The sequence below is a fragment of the Lissotriton helveticus genome, chromosome 9, assembly GCF_964261635.1.
Source record: "Lissotriton helveticus chromosome 9, aLisHel1.1, whole genome shotgun sequence".
NCBI lineage: Eukaryota > Metazoa > Chordata > Amphibia > Caudata > Salamandridae > Lissotriton > Lissotriton helveticus.
In genome coordinates, this window is record NC_136070.1 from 1,265,360,641 (window position 1) to 1,265,379,043 (window position 18,403).

The following is an 18,403-nucleotide window of genomic DNA, read 5'->3' on the forward strand; positions in this document are numbered from 1 at the left end:
TGCTTTTATCGCTGGTACTCTGAACAGTGATATGTGTTGCCTGTTTTGTAGGTACGCTGCTATAGCTGCTAGATGTACTCTGATAGATGTGTATGCTAGATTACATTGCTGTAAGTGTAATAAGTAGCAAATAATCTCCTTTGTTGATACGTCCAGAGGGTTGATATTGTTATTAGTACAGTGTATAGCAAACCTCTTCCACTTAGCTGCATAACATGCTCTGGTGGTTGGACGTCTCGCTTGTTTAATTATCTCCATGCAATTTGGGGGTAGATCTAAGTACCCAAATTCTAGGATTTCAGGAGCCAGATCGCTAAGTTCAATTGAGTTGGATCTGGGTGCATTATTTCTCCATGGTTCTGTGTAAGGTGCATGGGTAGAATTTGTAGCTTTTGATGTGGCACTTGTGAGAGTTGCAGGAGCGTGGTGAACCACGGCTGTCTTGCCCACGTGGGTGCTACTAGTATCATGGTCATTGAATGTTGTTGCAGCTTCCTGACCACTAATGGGATTAGTGGGAGAGGGGGAAAAGCGTATGCAAATTTGTTGGACCAATTTATCCATAACGCATTGCCCTGCGACAGGTGATGTGGATACCTGGACGCAAAGCTTTGGCATTTTGCGTTCTGATGAGTGGCAAAGAGGTCTATCTCTGGTTGTCCCCATCTTTGGAAGAATGGCTGCAGTATTTGTTGGTGCAGTTCCCATTCGTGTATTTGTTCCGACTGTCTGCTTAAGATGTCTGCTATCTGGTTTTGGACTCCTGGTAGGTGTTCGGCTAACAGATAGATGTTTTGAGGAATGGCCCATCTCCAAATTTCCTGTGCTAGTGTGGATAGTTGGAGAGAGTGCGTCCCCCCCTGTTTTTGAATATAATACATTGCTGTCATGTTGTCTGTTCTGATCAGGACTGCTTTGTTGGTAACATGTATTTGGAAGGCTTTCAATGCTAGAAACACTGCTAGTAGTTCTAGATGATTGATGTGCAGTCTTCTTTCCTGCACACTCCACCTTCCTTGTACTGTGTATTTGTCCATATGTGCTCCCCATCCGGTGAGCGATGCGTCTGCTGTTATTGTCACCTGTGGAATTGGTTCTAGGAACGACCGCCCCTTGGCAATGTTTGTTATGTTCCACCACTTCAGAGAGCGGTGTGTGCGGTCGTCTACCAACACCAGATCTGTAATCTGCCCTTGAGCCTGATTCCACTGTGTCGCTAAGCATTCTTGTAGCGGACGCATTTGTAGTTTGGCATATGGTATTAGCAGTATGCAGGATGACATCATCCCTAATAGCTGCATGAACACTCTTGCTGTTAGTGAGTGTTGTGGCTGAAATCTTTGAATGACTGTAAGCATTGTTTGGATCCTGACTGGGTTGGGGTACACTTTGGCTTTTTCTGTGTCTATAGTAGCCCCCAGATATTGTTGAACCTTGTTTGGTTGTAGGTGTGACTTTGTGTAGTTCACCGTGAACCCTAGCTGGTGTAGTAGCTGAATTGTCTTTTGTGTGTTTTGAAGACATTCCTCTTGTGACCTGGCCTTTATTAGCCAGTCGTCCAAGTATGGGAAGACATGAATTTGTTGTCTTCTTAGGTGAGCTGCCACCACTGCCAGGCATTTTGTGAACACCCTTGGTGCCGTTGTGACACCAAACGGAAGGACTTTGAACTGATAATATTGTCCTTCTACCACAAACCTGAGGTATTTCCTGTGGGCTTTGTGAATCGGGATATGAAAGTAAGCGTCTTTTAGATCCAGTGTAGAAAGAAAGTCCCCTTTCTTCAGTAAAGGAAGTACTTGTTGGAGCGTGACCATGTGGAAATGTTCCGAATTTATGTATGCGTTGAGAGGTCTTAGGTCCAGTATCGGCCTTAGAGACCCGTCCTTTTTGGGAATTAGGAAGTATAGGGAGTATACTCCTGTTCCTTGTTGGTGCTGTGGAACTTTCTCTATGGCATGCTTTTGTAAATGTAAATGTAGTTGAGCTTATATAGCGCACAGCTACCCGCAGTGGGTGTCCCGGCGCTTGCTTAGGGAACCCTTCCTGGTATTCCCCTGTGAGATAGCAGGGTATCCACAAGGTGAAAGTCAGGCATCCCGCCGCGAGGGGCCGTTGTGGAGATTAAGCAAGCTATTGCCCAGAGTCGCAGAGTGTGAACCCGTGAGTCGAGGAGGCACCGGGGCGAGAATTATCGAGTCCGTGGAATTTTTAGCCCAAGACCCCGCCGAGGCAGGGAATTGAACCCTGGTCCAGGACCGATCTCAGCTTCCGGGTCTGCTGCCTCTAACCCCTGAGCCACACTTCTCTCACTCTCTACATCTTTTCTAGCAGTGATAGTACTTCTAGTTTTAACAGTGTCAGGTGATCTTGTTTCATTGGACGCTGTTTGGGGGGGATGTTTGGTGGGGTAGCTGTGAGTTCTAGGCAATAACCATGTTGGATAATTTGTCTCACCCACCTGTCTGATGTGATGTTTTCCCAGACAGGTAGGAACTGTGATAGGCGTCCCCCGACCGGTGTTATATGGTCTGGGGGGAGCTGTATGAAGTCACTGTTTTGGGGTTGGAGAGTTGCGGTTGTTGTTGTTTCCGCGACCTCTACCCTTGTTGTTGTTACCCCTGTAGCCACCTCTAGAATTACCTCTGGGTGATGTAGGTGTAAAAGAGGTTTGCTGCTGGCTTGTACCTGTATTTTTGGATCCTCCTCTATAGGTGGATCTACGAAAGGAACCTCTTTGTGTCGGCTGTTGCAATGCTCCCATTGATTTAGCCGTTTCGGTATCCTTCTTCATCTTTTCTAGGGCCTCATCTGTCCCTGTGCCGAAAAGTGTTTTCCCATCAAAAGGTTGGTTCAGTAACGATGTTTGTACTTCTTGTTTGAACCCTGATACTCTGAGCCATGCATGTCTCCTTAACATGATGCTTGTGTTTGTAGACCTTGCTGCAGTGTCTGCCGCGTCTAGAGCGCACTTTATGGAAGTGTTAGTAATTAACTTCCCTTCTTGTATGAGTTGATCTGCCCTCTTTTGATGTTCTTTAGGGAGATGTGTGATGAGTTTTTCTAACTCATCATAATGCGCTCTGTCATACCTTGCAAGTAGTGCTTGCGTATTAGCTATGCGCCAGCTGTTTGCCGCTTGAGATGCCACTCTCTTGCCAGAGGCATCTATTAGTTTAGACTCTTTGTCAGGAGGTGGAGCTTCTCCTGTAGATAAAGAGTTTGCTCTCTTACGAGCGTTTGTGACCACTAGTGAGTCTAGAGGAATTTGCCCTTTAATGTATATTGGGTCTTTTGGAGCTGCCCTATATTTTTTATCGATTATTGGGTTCAATACCCTAGCCCTCACTGGGTCTTTGAATATCTCTGATGTATGACTGAGAAGGCCCTTAAGCATTGGTAGTGTTCCTGATGTTCTTTGTGCAGTAGGTAGTGTTTCTAATAAGAAGTCCTCTATTTGAGGTTCTGCATGTAGTTCTACCTTATGATATGTTGCTGCTCTATTAATGAGTTGTGCAAACCCAGTATTGTCATCAGGAGGTGAAGGTTTTGAGGGATACAATTCAGGGTCGTTATCATTACCTGACCCTACATTATACTCTTCCCATGGGTCTGCCTCCTCTGGGATTGTGTCTTCATCATCCCCAGGATGTTCCCCCTCCCCTGTGTCACTCTCTACATCTGTTGTAGGTGTAGATGGTCGTGTGGGAGGAATATTTGGCCTATTGTGAGGAAGAGGAGAAGATGGTGTGTGTCTAGGTTTGGGAGAAGAGGGAGGAGTTGTATTCGTCCCCATTGTTCTCTTCTTCGGATGAGTCTTGTCGTCCGAATGTTCATTCTTCCTCTTTTTAGGTAGTTCTGTGACTACCTTGCCAGTCTTTGGGTCAATAAACAGAGTCTTTTGTTTAGGATCATTCCCGTGTTCCTGTGTCGGTACCGCAGTTTTCGGGTCCGAAAGGTGTTTTTTCTTTTGAATGTCCATTTGTATTTTCGGTGCCGAGATTTTATTCGGATCTGATGTCTTCGGTATCGAAGATGTCCCCGGTGTCGAGGGTGTTTTCGACGCCGAAGCGTGCTTCGGTGTCGACATGGACTGCTTCGACTTCGAGCTTTCCTTGACTTGGAGCTTCGGTGTCGATGTGGTCCGTTTATCGGAACCGGAACCACTATGATGGGAGACCGAGTGTTTCGGTTTCTGTTTCGTTGCCGGGCTCGAAGGCGGGGCGTTGGAAACTTTTTTCGGTTGTCTGACCGGGCTCGAAGGCGGGGTCGATACCGTGGGGGGTCTGTTTTTTGGTAAAGGGACGTCGTCACTCACGGTTTGTTGGACGTCGATTTCCTCGACGTCAGACTCGTCCTCTTCAGACCCCGCCTCGTCTGCCTCTTCTTCCTCCTCTTCTGGGTGCTGGTCCTCAAACAGCTCCGGGATTGCTTGTGACTGCATTCTCGATACCTCGTGTCTTTGGGCTCGACGGTTTCTAATCGTCGATTTTGAAGAGAACGCTGCACAGGCCTCACAGTCCCTGGATTCGTGTTCAGGGGACAAGCAGAGGTTGCACACCTCGTGTAGGTCCTTGTGTGGGAACTTAGCACCACACGTTGGACATTTTTTGAATGGAGACCTTTCCATGGAACCCGGGCTGGACTACGTCGAGTTTCTCGTAGTCGTCGTCCTTCGAACCGCGTCGGTATGGAGTAAAGTCGCGTTCGATAACGATACCGTCGATTTGGAAAGGAATACGCGCCGGTTATAACCTTCTTTGTTGAAGTCGGTCCGGAGCGCTTCGATCCTCATCCGAACCCGATGGCGGAAAAAAACAATCTAAGGATGGAGCCGATGCCCATGCGCACTAACACCGAGAGGAGGAGTCATCTATGACGACAAAGACTTCTCCAGAAGAAAAACAAAGTGCAATCATCCGAGCCCAACACCAGATGGCGATCCATTCATAAATGTACCATCTGCAGCCCATATGCCTCGAACATAATCATTTCGTTTCGCAGTGTGAATCTTTTCTAGATTCACAGCTGTACAGATGTAGTAGTATTTCCCCCTCTGGGAGTTTGGGTTGAAATGTGTTTGAGGATGGGAACAGGTGCTTTAGTACTTTCTGTAACAGACGTGCCTTTTTTTTGCTTGTGTACTAAAGCACTGTTTAGTGAAGGTGTATGGAAGACCATGTGGCTGCAATACAAGTGTCTTTTTTGGAAACTTTCAATATGAATGCAAATGCGGCCCTTTTCTTCCTTGTATGGCGCACCCATGGTCTCTGTGCTAGAGATAAGTTGTTTTTTAGCCTGTCTGGACTGTTTGAGCCATCCACCTTGCAATCATCCCCTTGCAGGTAGGCCCTTGTTGGTTGCAGAGAATGAGATGATGAACTGGTTTGTTTTCTTCATGTAAGTAAAACAGGACTGCCCTGCTTAAATCCAGTGAGGCCGTGCATCACTTTTACGCCGCTGGTGCGTCACTTTTTGTGACACACCAGCAGCGTAAAAAATGTGCCTCGTTGCACCATATTTACAAAGTGACGCATCTAAGTAGATGCGTCACTTTGTAAACCCCTGCGCTACATTATACCTACGCCAGGTATAATGTATGAAGGGGGGGGCGTTCTGAGGCAAGAAAGGGTCATAGAAGTGACGCAGTGAAATGTATAAGATTTCACTGCGCCACTTCTAGGACGCAAATGCGTCAATTTCTTACGCCTGCCTCACAGCAGGCGTAAGACTGACGCAGGCCCTTTCACATGGGGCTTGCCCCATGTGAAAGGACACTTTGCTGGAGTTGCGTCACAAAAGTGACGCAACTCCAGCAATGTGTCACTTTTGCCCCATACAGATACGTCAGAAATACGGATGTATCTGTAACTCCTTGCGCAATGATGCATCATACTGTAAATATGACGTATCATTGGTGTCGCAAGGAGGGCGCAGTGAAAAGTGATGCATCGCTGTTTTCACGCAGCGATGCGTCACTTTTCATAAATGAGGCCCTGTGTGTTTAGGGCACCTGTGTTTTTTTAGCCTGGAAAAAGGCTGGCAGCCGTAATGCTTCATTAACATAGAAGTGTGAAATGACCGCTGGGAAAAACTGAGTTAGTCCTCATTACTACTCTTTCCTGGTGTATTTATAAGTAGGGTTCTTGCATTATGAGTTATTACAATTCACTAACATGACAGCTATTAAGAAGACCCTCTTGCGTGCCAGGCATTTGTGCATTGGGTCGAACGGGGTCTTCATGTGTTGTGTTAACACCAGGTTCAGATTGAAAAGCAGGACAGGCACTGCCCTTGGTGGGATGATCACCCCCTCCCCCGCTCTTCCAGGAACCTCTTATTTACTGGGGCTTTAAAGAAACGTCTTCCCAGGAACCCTCTAATGTGTGCTACTATGGCTCACAGGGGGACTCAAGATAGGTGTATGATAAATCCTCGACTAGAAGGTGGCTGAGGTAGTTGTCCTTTATACTTGGTCTGTTACATCAATGTATGAATGTGTTCCACTTTATAAATGCCTATACATACACTTTGCCATATTGACCTTTCATGAGCTCCCTCTTCTGGCTTCTTTGAGGATTCCCATGGTCCTCTCTAGGAGACCTAGGTTGGCAAACAAAATCCTCAGGAACCATGCTGCCAAGCTGCGGGGTGCAGGCTCTAGGTGGTATATCTAGGCTCTTTTCACGGTTAACAAATGTTGATGAGGCGGAAACATCATCACCCTGTCCTGTGCCATCTCCACCAGCTCTGAAAACCATGCCTGCCGGGCACACTTGAGCAGCGATGAGCATCAGCCTCTTGGGTCCTGTCTGCACTTGCTTAACACGAGGGGTAGGTTTGCACCGAGGGGAGGCGGGGGTGTTTTATAGTATTTACTGCTTTAGATCCCACTCGTGTGAGGAGCTTGTCAACAATGTGTCTGCTTCTGTGGTTTGAACCACCAGTAGAAGGGCTAGCGCGGTGTTATTCTGAAAGGACCATCTCCATATGTTCAGCATTAACTGAGACAGTATATATGACCTTGTGTCCCTGTTTTGTTAGGTAAAACATTGTGGTTGTGTTGTAGATTTGAATCTGGACTGTTCTTCCCTTAATATATTGTTGGAAGGCCTTCATTGCAAAAACAATGTCTTGAACCCAGGTATGTTTGTGTCTTTACTCCTTCTTCCAAGCTCTGTTGGCCACTGTCACTTAAATTCTCTAAGTGCCCTCCCCCCACCACACCCTGTGTGGAATGCATCTTTCGTGATGATCACTGAGGAAGTTGGATGTTAGAACAGCCTGCACACTGTGATATTTTTTGTGTTCCACCACTGTATTTTTAGTGACAACCGCTAGATCTTTCCAACTTCTGGCTCCCTGTAACCACTGACGGGGCAACCACCCCTGTAGCGGTCTCATGTGCAACCTTGAGTGTGGTAATAGGGCGATGCAGGATGCCATCATTACTATTATGTTCCTGACTGTCCTTACTGTCAGAAACAGTCCCATTGGTAAAGTTGAGTTTGCTCCATCAGTGCAAAAATTCTTTTACAGGCTGGGAAAGCTTTGCTTCATTTGAGTTTAGTCTTGCCCCCAAGAACGTCTTTTCTGTTTGTGGCATTGGTGATTTTGTCTAGGTTTAGGGAGAACTCCAATTTGTGGAGTGTTTGTATGACTGTATTTATACCTGACTGGCAGAGGGTGAACAATCTCGCCTTTACTAGCCAGTCATCTAAATAGGGGTAGACATGTAACCCCCATCTTTTCAAGTGTGCCGCAACAAAAGCGAGGCACTTTGTGAACACCCTTGGAGCCGAATCGATCCAAAAGGGTTTAACCCTGAACTGGTAATGTTGACTGTCCATGACGAAACTCTGGAACTTTTGGTGTTGTTAGACCTGGCATCATTGGCATGAGTCTCCCTTCCATTTTTACAGATTGCCTCCTTTGTTTTGATATGTTTTTGCTGGGTTTATGCTTTGGGCACTGTGCCACTGCTAATCAGTGCCACAGTGCAAGTGCTCCCTTGGTTAAATTGATGTACTAATTGGTTATTCCATGATTGGGTTATTTGATTTATCTGTCAGCCCCTAGTACAGTGCACCATGTGTGCCCAGGGCTTGTAAATCAAATGCTGCTGGTGGGCTTGCAGCACTGGTTGTGCCACCCACAGAAGCAGCTTGTAAAGTGTGTCTCAGGCCTGCCATTGCAAGGCCTGTGTGCAGTCTAGCACTGCCATGTCGACTTGGCCATGTGCACCCACTTGCCAGTCCCTAAACCTTTCCTTTGCTTCATATCAGACACCCCTATGGTAGGCCCAAGGGCAGGGTGCATTGTAAGTATAAGGTAGGACATGCTCTGATGTGTGTAGCAAGTTCTAGTAGTGAATTACAGCCATTTTCGTTTTTCACTATTGAACGCTACCTGTTCTCATAGGCCAGAATGGGCAGTTAGATTATTACATTCTTATAATCCTAACTGACTCTGGGGACATGGTAGAAATTCGAATTTAGTATGCCTGAACTCAGAATAATAAAAGACATCTTTTAGTAAAGGTGGTTTTAATATTCTGTGTTTGCAAATACCACTTTTAGAAAGTAGGTATTTTCTTGCCTAACTATCCAGGCCTGCCTCTGCTGGGTTGTGTATTCCTTCTCAGGGTTTGTGAGTGACAGGGCTGGGGGATTCCAGGAGACAGGCTGGGGCAGCCCAGTGGTGAATAGAGAGATCTGCATCTAGATGGGAGGGAGGAGTTGCACCTGGGACCTGAATAGGGCTGGGCCTTCCCTCTACAATGCTGGCTCCACCCCCTGTGGTTTGTCTGATGTCTCTGCCCTGCACTGTGAAAGGAGAAAAGGAATCATGTCAACAGAGTGCTCCAGAGCTGTATCTTCCCTCCCCTGTGCTGGCTCCACCTCCTGTGGGGCGGCTGATGTCTCTGCACAGTGAAAGGAAGAAGAGAGTCATGTAAACGAAGTGCTCAGGAATTGGTTTGGACTAGGCAGAGGCCTCTCTGCATTCAGAGAACAAATGATTTTGGGGTATAGATATTGGGATCCTGATCCCAAGAAATTAGATCACTTCTGGAATAAGAAACCTTTCTGCCAAGGAGAAGAACCAAGGAAGCTGCAGGAGTTTGGACTGCCCCTCTGCCAGTGTGCTGTTTGCTGGGTTGGCCTGCAGTGGTTGCTTCATTTGCCAAAGGGAAAGGAGAAGGAACTTTGTAAGGACTTTCATCCACAGAATATTCTCCAAGGGCTTGAACTGTGCGCTTGCCTCCTGCTGAAGTCTCAGGACAAAAGACTTCACCTCCAGCTCCCTCCTGAATTTCCTTGCTGGGAATTTTGGCTCCAGACACTGTTGTGCCGCTAAGAGCTGGAAGCACGACGCATCGAGAAGAAGCGTGTCGCAGCCGCATCTGAAATCGTCGCATCCCCGGAGGAAGCGTGTGTTCATTGAAGCTGCCTGCTGTTGCATCACCGGAGAAGCGTGATGCCTTCGTGAGAGCCGCCATCGCATCACCGGAGAAGCGTGTCGCAGGGCCTGTCGTGGCTCCAATGTACAGAGCCGTCGCAATGCTGCCAGGGCGTCATCGCATCGCCGCATCAAGGGCGCCATCTTCTCGCATCGCAACCGGACCATTGTATCGCATCAAGGCGCCATCTTGCGCACCGCAACGGGCCCGCAGGCCGAGAATCTACGCATCACCTCCGCACCGGTAAGGATCACAACGCATCCCCTACTCTGCGCAAGCATTTAGGCACGAAGCATCAACTCCCCCGGATCACAGAACCGATGCATCTCCCCTTTTGGGAGCCTTTTGTTTACTTTGCGTTACGCATCCAGGTACTTTGTTGAGAACTTTGTCGCATTCATCATCAGCATGAACTAAGCAACTTTAATCATCTTTTAAGTAATCTTAAGTGTAGTATTGTGGATTTTTGTCGTTTGTGTTCTTGTGTTTAAGTCTATATAAAGAATACTTATTTTTATAAAACCTGTGTTGTGTCCATTTGTAGTGTTTCCTCTGTATTACTATGTATATTCACAAATGTTTAACACACTGCCTCTGAGATAAGCCTGTCTGCTTGTGACAAGCTATCAAGGGGGTGAGCAGGGGTTATTAAGGAGTGTAATCCCCTTATCCTGAATTAGAAGTAAGGGTCCCTATTTGGACAAAGGTGAATACCATTGCCAACTAGAGACCTTCAGATCTAACAGGTGTCCATCGGCATGTTCACATAGGAGTCTTTGAAGTCTCGGTTTGCCTACAGTCTCCCTTTCACAGGCACAAAATGACCTCTTGCTGTGCTACCATCTCAAACGTTTGTGTCTTTATGAATTTGTTCAAGGTATGCAGAAACAGGATGGAAATGAGGGTCTGGTTTTAGCATCCGGAAGTAACCTGGGTGCTCCTTTTGGTTTTCATGTCCTTTTGGTATCGCTTGTTTGTTTACCAGTTCTTCGACCTCTAGCAATAGTGAAATGTTCTGGTCTCTGTTGCAAGATTTTATCTTTACTCTTACGTTTGGAGGTGTTCCTAACAATTCGCTATAATATGCCAGCTGTACTATATTTCGAATTGATTTGTCAGAAGAGGTTCTTTCCTATTTTTTTCCTAAAGAATCCTCCAATTGTGCCTCCTGTATCTGGGTAGGGAAAGTGAATTCTAATATAAATTATGATAGGTAATTGAAAGTAACCAGCAGACCTTGCTTTTACTTGTATAAGGGAGTTTTGAGAAGGAACCACAGGACTTCAGCTGGTCTGCTAAGCTCAAGAAAGAGTTTGCTGTGTTTGTGAATACAGGATTCTCGACCCCTACGATGTACTACGGAACATTTCTGCAATTGCATTGCTGGCTCCACATCATACGTAGGAGATGGAAGACATCGCTCCAAATACTATTAAATTATAGCGTTTCCAAGACGAATGGTTGATGTGCCGATGATAAAGGGGATTAGCAGGAGACACTTAGCTGGTTTAGAATGACAGATATTTTTTGATCTTTTCACTGAAACAAGTGCCACATGATAAAATTGATCCTCAATTTCTCAACATCAATCTGACAGGAAAGACAAGAGACGGTTGTGTTTTGAACACTTATTTAATTGACAAACCGAAGACAAGTGGCAGTTTCGTTAACAGATGATTCTCCTATGAAAAGGCGTAAATGTAGCCCTCTAAGCGGGACTATGCAGTGCCACACACAAGGGCATTATCATGTGCCAACAGCAAACCAACACGCACCGGAGGGCATTCATTTTAAGACTCCCTCAAAGACGAGTGTTGCTTTCCAGATGCCATAACTAAATTTAATTTTGCCCCTGCCACTGGAATTATCAACATAAGGCAAACTTGTGCTTTCAACGCGTTTTACACATAACACAAAGGCTCTGTATTAAATATCATAAAATAAATATCTTTTGAAATGTTAAAAAATATTATTGGAGTTGTAGTACTGACAAGTTTTAAATACATTTCTTTGAATATAATAGATTAAACATTACAATTGTATGCATATAGGTACAAATTTATAAGCATATATATATATATCTCCATATAAATATACACATTCTTTAAATTAATACAATAGACACTTTGAAAAATAACCGTCTGCTTTGCCTAGGTTTGTTATAAAACCACAGTGCAAATACAGTTGTTGTGTTGCAATACAACTAAATGTCGACAAGCGAGGGAATGAATGCAAACGGCAGTCATAGTGCATATCCAATTCACAAGTACAAAAAGTCAATGGAGCAATTAATCACGCGTCAACAGAAGATGGGACTTTTGCTACCCAAAGCTGCAGAACCACAGCCTCAGAGATCAAAGCCTCCTGGATGTGCCCTGACCTGGGCACTTCCTCTAGGCTGCAATTAGTGGCTCTGCTGTAACAGTATTTTATACAGGAAGGAGTGATATAATGTTCCATTGTAAGGTGCGCAGACTGCACCCAGTTGCTTCTCCAAGGTTGGAACAGGTCCTTGAGAACAACGTTCCAGCTTGGATGAAGTCAATGGAGCCTCTGGTACCCCATCACCGGGTAGTCGGTCTGCTGACCAAGCTAATTTGCCCAAACATGCTTCACTCTACCTAAATGACCCCTAGAGAGGGGAAGATCACATTGGCTATACTTCATCACTATGATCACATGGCTTTCAGGCACAGGTTTGAGGCACTCCTCTCTCATGGTTTCTATGAAGCAGAGTGTGAAGGTCTGATATGATCACAAAATGTTCACACTAAAAATGTCAAGATGAGTTACATATTTGGCTCTTTCAGAACCACATCGTCAGCTTCCGAGGTTACAGCTGGTCGAAGAACTCAAAACGCAACCCAGACCAAAGGTGGTCCAGGGTCATCAAGAGAGGACAAAGACAGGTTTGTGATAAAAGCAGGTTTATGATTGTGCGGAGCCATCTGGGATGAAAGAGAGAACCACCAATTGAGCAAGTGACATTCACATGCAAGATGGCTGGACAGTCTGCATACAGCTCATTTTAATTCACCACACTATTGTTGTACTGTAATCGTGGAGCACAACGTACCCAGGAGTGGCCTCTTGGTACTGGCATTTTAAAGATGCATAAAAAGGGGTAGATGCGCTTCTGAAAGACCGCAAGGCTCTTGACTAGTGATCATTTGGAGACTCTTGTGCCAAAATTGACCTCTCCTCAATCAGAAATGTGCATGTGAAGACCTCGGAGTATAGTCAACACGGCAGTGGTTTCCTAGAAATGACAATGTGTTCGGAGGGCTTTGAAGATAGTCCACACATCAATTTCCAGTGTCTGATGGCAGACCAACAAACAAACTCAGCCAGAATCACCTGCTGAATAAAAGGTAAAGCTAGCAAAAAAAAAGATAGACTAACAGTGGAAACTGAGACCGTCTCTAGGCTAACCGTAATCGCCTACTGAGGCCTCAATTCTTCACCCACCACTACGAACTCACTCCCTGTAATCTAGAATAGAGATAGTAGACTGGAACGCACTAAACCCTGCTCCAGTTGGTCTGATCCTATCGCCGGTGCTGAGGCACAATATGTGCAGCTAGTTTAACCCCTTTATGTGCTGAGACAACGGGCTGACTCACTTCTCCAAATAAGACAAACAAAAAAGTTTCACCGATCTTACCATGTCCTGCCAAAAAACAACCTACCTCTGCTGTTCGAAGCAATCGAGAAATTCTAGTTGTGGAACTGACACTATCCCACATCTTTCACTGACAAAGGATCACTTTCTCGTTACTATTTATGATTTTTTGACACCATCAAATCTGTGAGCTTCTGTAAATGCCTCAGCTCAGTGGCTTAAAAAACACAAAATGTTCAGGCCTTTTGTGTATTGCTGTTCCTGGCTGTTCGGCTTCACTGGGACTAGTAACTCCAAATGTAAGCTTACTGTGCAATGCCACCCATTCCAACCACATCCAAATATATGCAACACTTTTAGCGGCAGCCCCTCCCTCTGCCCCCCGCGCCAGCATCTAAAAAACGTAAAAAATAAAACGATAATAAAAATGGTTCGAAACCCGTTTTATTTTTCTTCTGAGTCTAGGTGGTGGGCCAGTGTGAGTACAGGCACTGAGGGGAGTGATAGGTGCACTGCCTTCACTGCGCATGTGGGTTTGGCCGGCCATCTCTGGCTGTCCAAACCCACATGCGCAGCGAAGCTCGCTCCAACCCCAGCTGCATTGTTTGGGTTGGAGAGAGCAGGCACAGGCTCCCAGTTGGTCCTAGAGCGCAAATCGTTGCCGCTTAGGCCAATCCTGAAGCTGCTCTCATGCATGAGAGGAGCTTCAAGATTGGCTGCAGGGCAGGCTGGGAGCCTGTGCTTTCCTGTATGAAGAGGAGAGGAGCAGAAGAACGCAACGTGATGTGATGTTGCAGGGCGTCGGGTACGTTTTTTTTTTTATTTGTCTCAGTCGTCGCCCCCTGACCCATCCCCTACCTCACCTCTCTTCCCTGACACACACTGGTCCTGAACACTTTATGTAGGACAGCTTTTACTCATAACCATAAAAAACAGACTACTTTTACCTGGCTTCACTAATCGACAAATTGTCTAGTTCCTCCTACTGTCTCGCAATTTGTGAGCAGCATCCATTTAATTTCTACCCCTCTCTGACTTTCCAGGTCCAGTCTCACAGTTCTTGTAACCTATCAAATTTAGATTTAGCTTTTGCTCTTATTTGAAAATGATGTTGCAAATTAATGCAGCAATGTGTCGGGCTTCTGTTAGATCCGCCAAAAGCAGGCTCACATGGGTTTCAATTAATGTGCTGATAACTAAATACAGATTTACTCAACTTATGTTCACCTTTAAAACTTCCCCACCTTCCTCCGGAGTATTCACAAAACAATGATTAGGCCTTTTCTGAATCTTCACCATGGCTCGGGGGGCTGTTTTCCTTTCTAGGAACCTGAAGGAGGCATGCATAAAGTCTAAAGGCTTATGCTTGACTGAAACGTGTAACAACAGCCAAGCTGAAGCTTATCCCTCTGAAACAATTTACAAGCAATCGCAGAGCTACTTATCTGGGCGCATCTTTCTGAGCATACCTTGTCCCTGGCGAGCAGTACTCTGGTCATTGAAAAACTCGATCAAAATGACACCCGTTCAGAGGTTAAGTGGACAGACCCTGCTCAGGACAGACCATGTGGAGGAAGTGGATCATGTCAAATAATGGTAAAAATGATGCTGCATCCTCCATACAAACTCATGGTAGAAGACGCTTTCGTCACTTGCAAGAACTTCAAGCAGGATGGACAAAAGAAGTTCAAAAGCAGCATGACATATGGCAACAGCATTTGGATTACTCTGCTCTTATATCACATAAGATGGCTTTCGTCATCTCAGCACGCAACTATCAAAGGTGACAGACTGGCAGAATATTCTGGCTTTTTCAGCCTGAGGCACCTACCGTCTTTGCAATTATCTGTAAAATATTTTAAATCACCAAAAGAAATGGCCCGACTGGACATGGAGACTTCGGTTTTAACTGTAAACAAGCCAGTCATACGCAGATATATTGCACATGTCTTGCATCTAATAGCAGAGCACTGTGGCAAACATCAGTCTTCCAGTTATTTCCAGTTGTTCTTATATACTTACAAACTAAGACTAGAAACAACCTCATCTCTAAAGTTTCCTTGAAATAAAACCTCCTGTCGGGCGTGAGACAGATAATAAGAGAATATTCTTTCAGCATTATGTGGCTGGCAGTGGTGGAAACTGAACCCTTCATGCCCCTATGGCACACGATGAAGGCGAGAAGAGCAGGATTATTCTTAGGCCAGAGTAAGATGTTTACTGCCCCGTCCCTTTGGGTACAGAGACAGAAGAGGCCACTCTTTTGGACTGGTCTCCAGGGAAGGAAATGATGGCGGCTGCTTTAATCTACAGAAGACTCCTCCAGCACATCTGCGAACACGTGGCGATAGAGGACGTTTGCAGAAGGGTACTTGTCCGTGGAGTTTCCCCCATTGTCCAGTAACACTCAAAGGATCCTGGTACTTTCTGTTTCCGTGGCTAGGGACAACCTTAATGTTGCAATGCATGGTAAAAGATGACCTCGCTGAAGCTTGACATTTGTTAGTTCCATGTAGCAAGGTTCCTTGTATATTGCTGCTGTGGCTACCGGGTTTTCCAAAGGCTTAGCAAATCCTTTTGTTCATGTTCAATGCGATCTCTAACAACCACTGTCCTTGTTATGGCTGCCTTTTGAGCTTCTCCACTCTCATCGATTAAAAGTGGTCATTACCCCCTTGTAACAATGCTGTCCTCCTTAGCAGTGTCCTCAGAAGTGCTGCTGGGAGTATCATCACCAAATATCTACTCGCTGGTCTCTAAGATGAATCCCCTGGCTCTTTCCCAGAATTTCCTGAGTTTCATTTGCTGCATAATGTGATGCAGCACCAAATACCAAATTAGGAGTAAGTATAGTGAACTACATTAAAAGACATCCCACAGGACTGAGAGGCCCTTTGGAGACACTGCAAAGCCAGGATTTCGTTAGAAATCACCCATCAACCATCTTGAAAACTGAGTGCAACCTGTGCACAGCGGAGGATGCTTAAGATGAGAAGCCTCAGAACCCGCGTACACCCACGGCTCCTACTGAAGGGAGCCTGAAGAATACTGCCATGGGACACCTTGTCCTGTGGCATGGCCCACAGAAGCAGATTCCAGATGAAATAGGTCTCGGTGTAACTCTACTAATAGACCAAGAAACCTCGGCCCAGAAAGACACACCAGCCGCCTTGAAATGGCACTCTCTGAACCCACTTGTGCCGGCCTGGCAGATCACTGCCCGGATGGCAGTGCCAGAAACTACACAAGCTGCCACTTAGTGCTGGTTCATACCATGCAGGCCCCATGTGTAGAGGCATGCAGCCTCCACTCAAGCCACGCGCGGACTCAAAGAGCAGGTTTTTGGAATGAATTCAATACTGAGGAGCATAGTAGGATTCTGGGACAGTGGACGGTCCGCTCCCAGATACGGATTCCAGGTGTTTGTGTGCGAACAGAAGCCTTGTATGATGAGTGACCTATGAGATTGTTCCATTAAGGGTCCAAGGTCTTGCGCCACTGCCCGAAATATGTTGCCCTTTTACAATGAGTATGGGGGAATCCTGCAATTGGAAAAATTATTTATATACTCAGTCTCACATGAGAGAATGCATGCCACTCTCTGGCCATGGAGATGTGTACAGACATTTCTCCTAGGCGAAACCTACTCTGTGGGGAAAATCAAAAGCGGTCTCTTGAAAAACTGGAAGATGAGGGTCACGGACTCAACTGCGACGCATCTGCTCCACCGCTCTGTCTTGGCTCAAGCCCAGCTCTCCTCACCCAGCGGCCCACTCAGAAAGCCTTGGCTGGTAAGTGCTACATAAATAATTGCATTACATTTTATCAAGGTCATAATTATTATTAACAGAGATGCTGTTTACATTTCGATTTACTTTCTACACGTCTGAAATTACACGTGCTAAGAACGTGCGGGGCTTCATTTATCTACCGGAACTTCATTTACTCTAGAAGTAGAAATTAGGAAAGCAGCAGATGACCAATCAGTCACATTAGGCTACGGAAACTAGTGCCATACAACAGAACTAAAGTGACAGGAGCTATCGGAGACAGCTCATCGTTATCAATTTAGCCTCCAGCACATTGCCGGCGTACAAGAAATAAATACCAATAAAAAGCCAACAGAAGGAGGCTATGAAGAGGGTGCAACCATCTATTACTAAACTGAAGCAGTTTATGCAATAAAGAAATACTTGGAATAAGCATGTGCCTCCAGATTTGCAATTATACATAAAAATATGGATGAAATTGTAGTTTTAAAGGCAAGCATGTCTGAGTCAGATGGCATATTCTTGTACCATACCATTCTATGTACAAATACTTCCATAATAAGGCTACAGAAAAACGATGAGTTCTAGGAGCATACAGCAATACGAGGATGAAGGCTGAGTGCTTTTAGAAGGTCATGAAAGTTGACCTGTGAGGTGTCCTGTAGCATCCTTCTACATGTTGAGTGTTATCCCACACAGTGAGAAGGATCTGAATGGTCCAATCAAGTAAATCTGGCCATAATCTGCTGCTGGGTCTTTACCGCATGCAGACAAGTCTGTCGATGGCATCACTGGCCACCTCCGCAGAGGTCAGCGGCACTTCGCTGATATATCGTCCACCTTTGGCCTGACATGGAGGCTGGCTCGCTCCCAGACACTGATCTGATCCAATTGCAGAGGTAACACTGACCTTACTCCATACCGGAGGCGGAGTGCAAGGGCATGTTAGTACTCATGATGAAACTAAGTGCGACTTATCCCCTCCCTCACTGGCTATAATCAGAGGGACGAGAAGCACCATATCTCAACAGTGGCAAAGATTCGGCGGCGTGGAAGTTCACGGGTGGCTTGCAATAAGTGATGTAATTTTCCAATTAGAAATGCATTAGGACTTAAGAGGGTTCAGTTAATGAGAACAATTACAGGATTTCATACAAGTATAATACATGTATTTAGTCTCTCACAGATCTATAAATTAATAAAACACGTACAAATTAATCCGAAGATGAAACCCAAAAGAGATGGGCAGCTAATACCTAGTCCTTCCTACTGCAGAAAGTTTATTCAGACACTTGTCCAACATGTTAAATGCATTTTTGTGTCTCACCTTTCTTAAAACTAACCCTCCTTTTCAATCGGGTGAGCAAACAAGTCAATCGGTGCACTGTGAATTGGGATTGCTGTTCTCAGGGCCAACACCTTTGGCAAGTCCTTAAATAAACACGGGTAGCATGGCTAGACTAATGAAAATAAGTTTTGTTGTGTGCTGTGTAATTAATGAGGCTAAGGTGTTTGTGTGACCTCACTAAAATGCAGAATTGAATTTTACGG

The 18,403-nt window shown here is 45.5% G+C and overlaps 1 protein-coding gene across 4 annotated transcripts in view; it reads right to left on the bottom strand.

The window, feature by feature from the left end:
- Window positions 1-18,403, bottom strand: part of USP19 (ubiquitin specific peptidase 19) — a 377,062-nt gene that overhangs the window by 19,513 nt on the left and 339,146 nt on the right. The window lies entirely within an intron of this gene.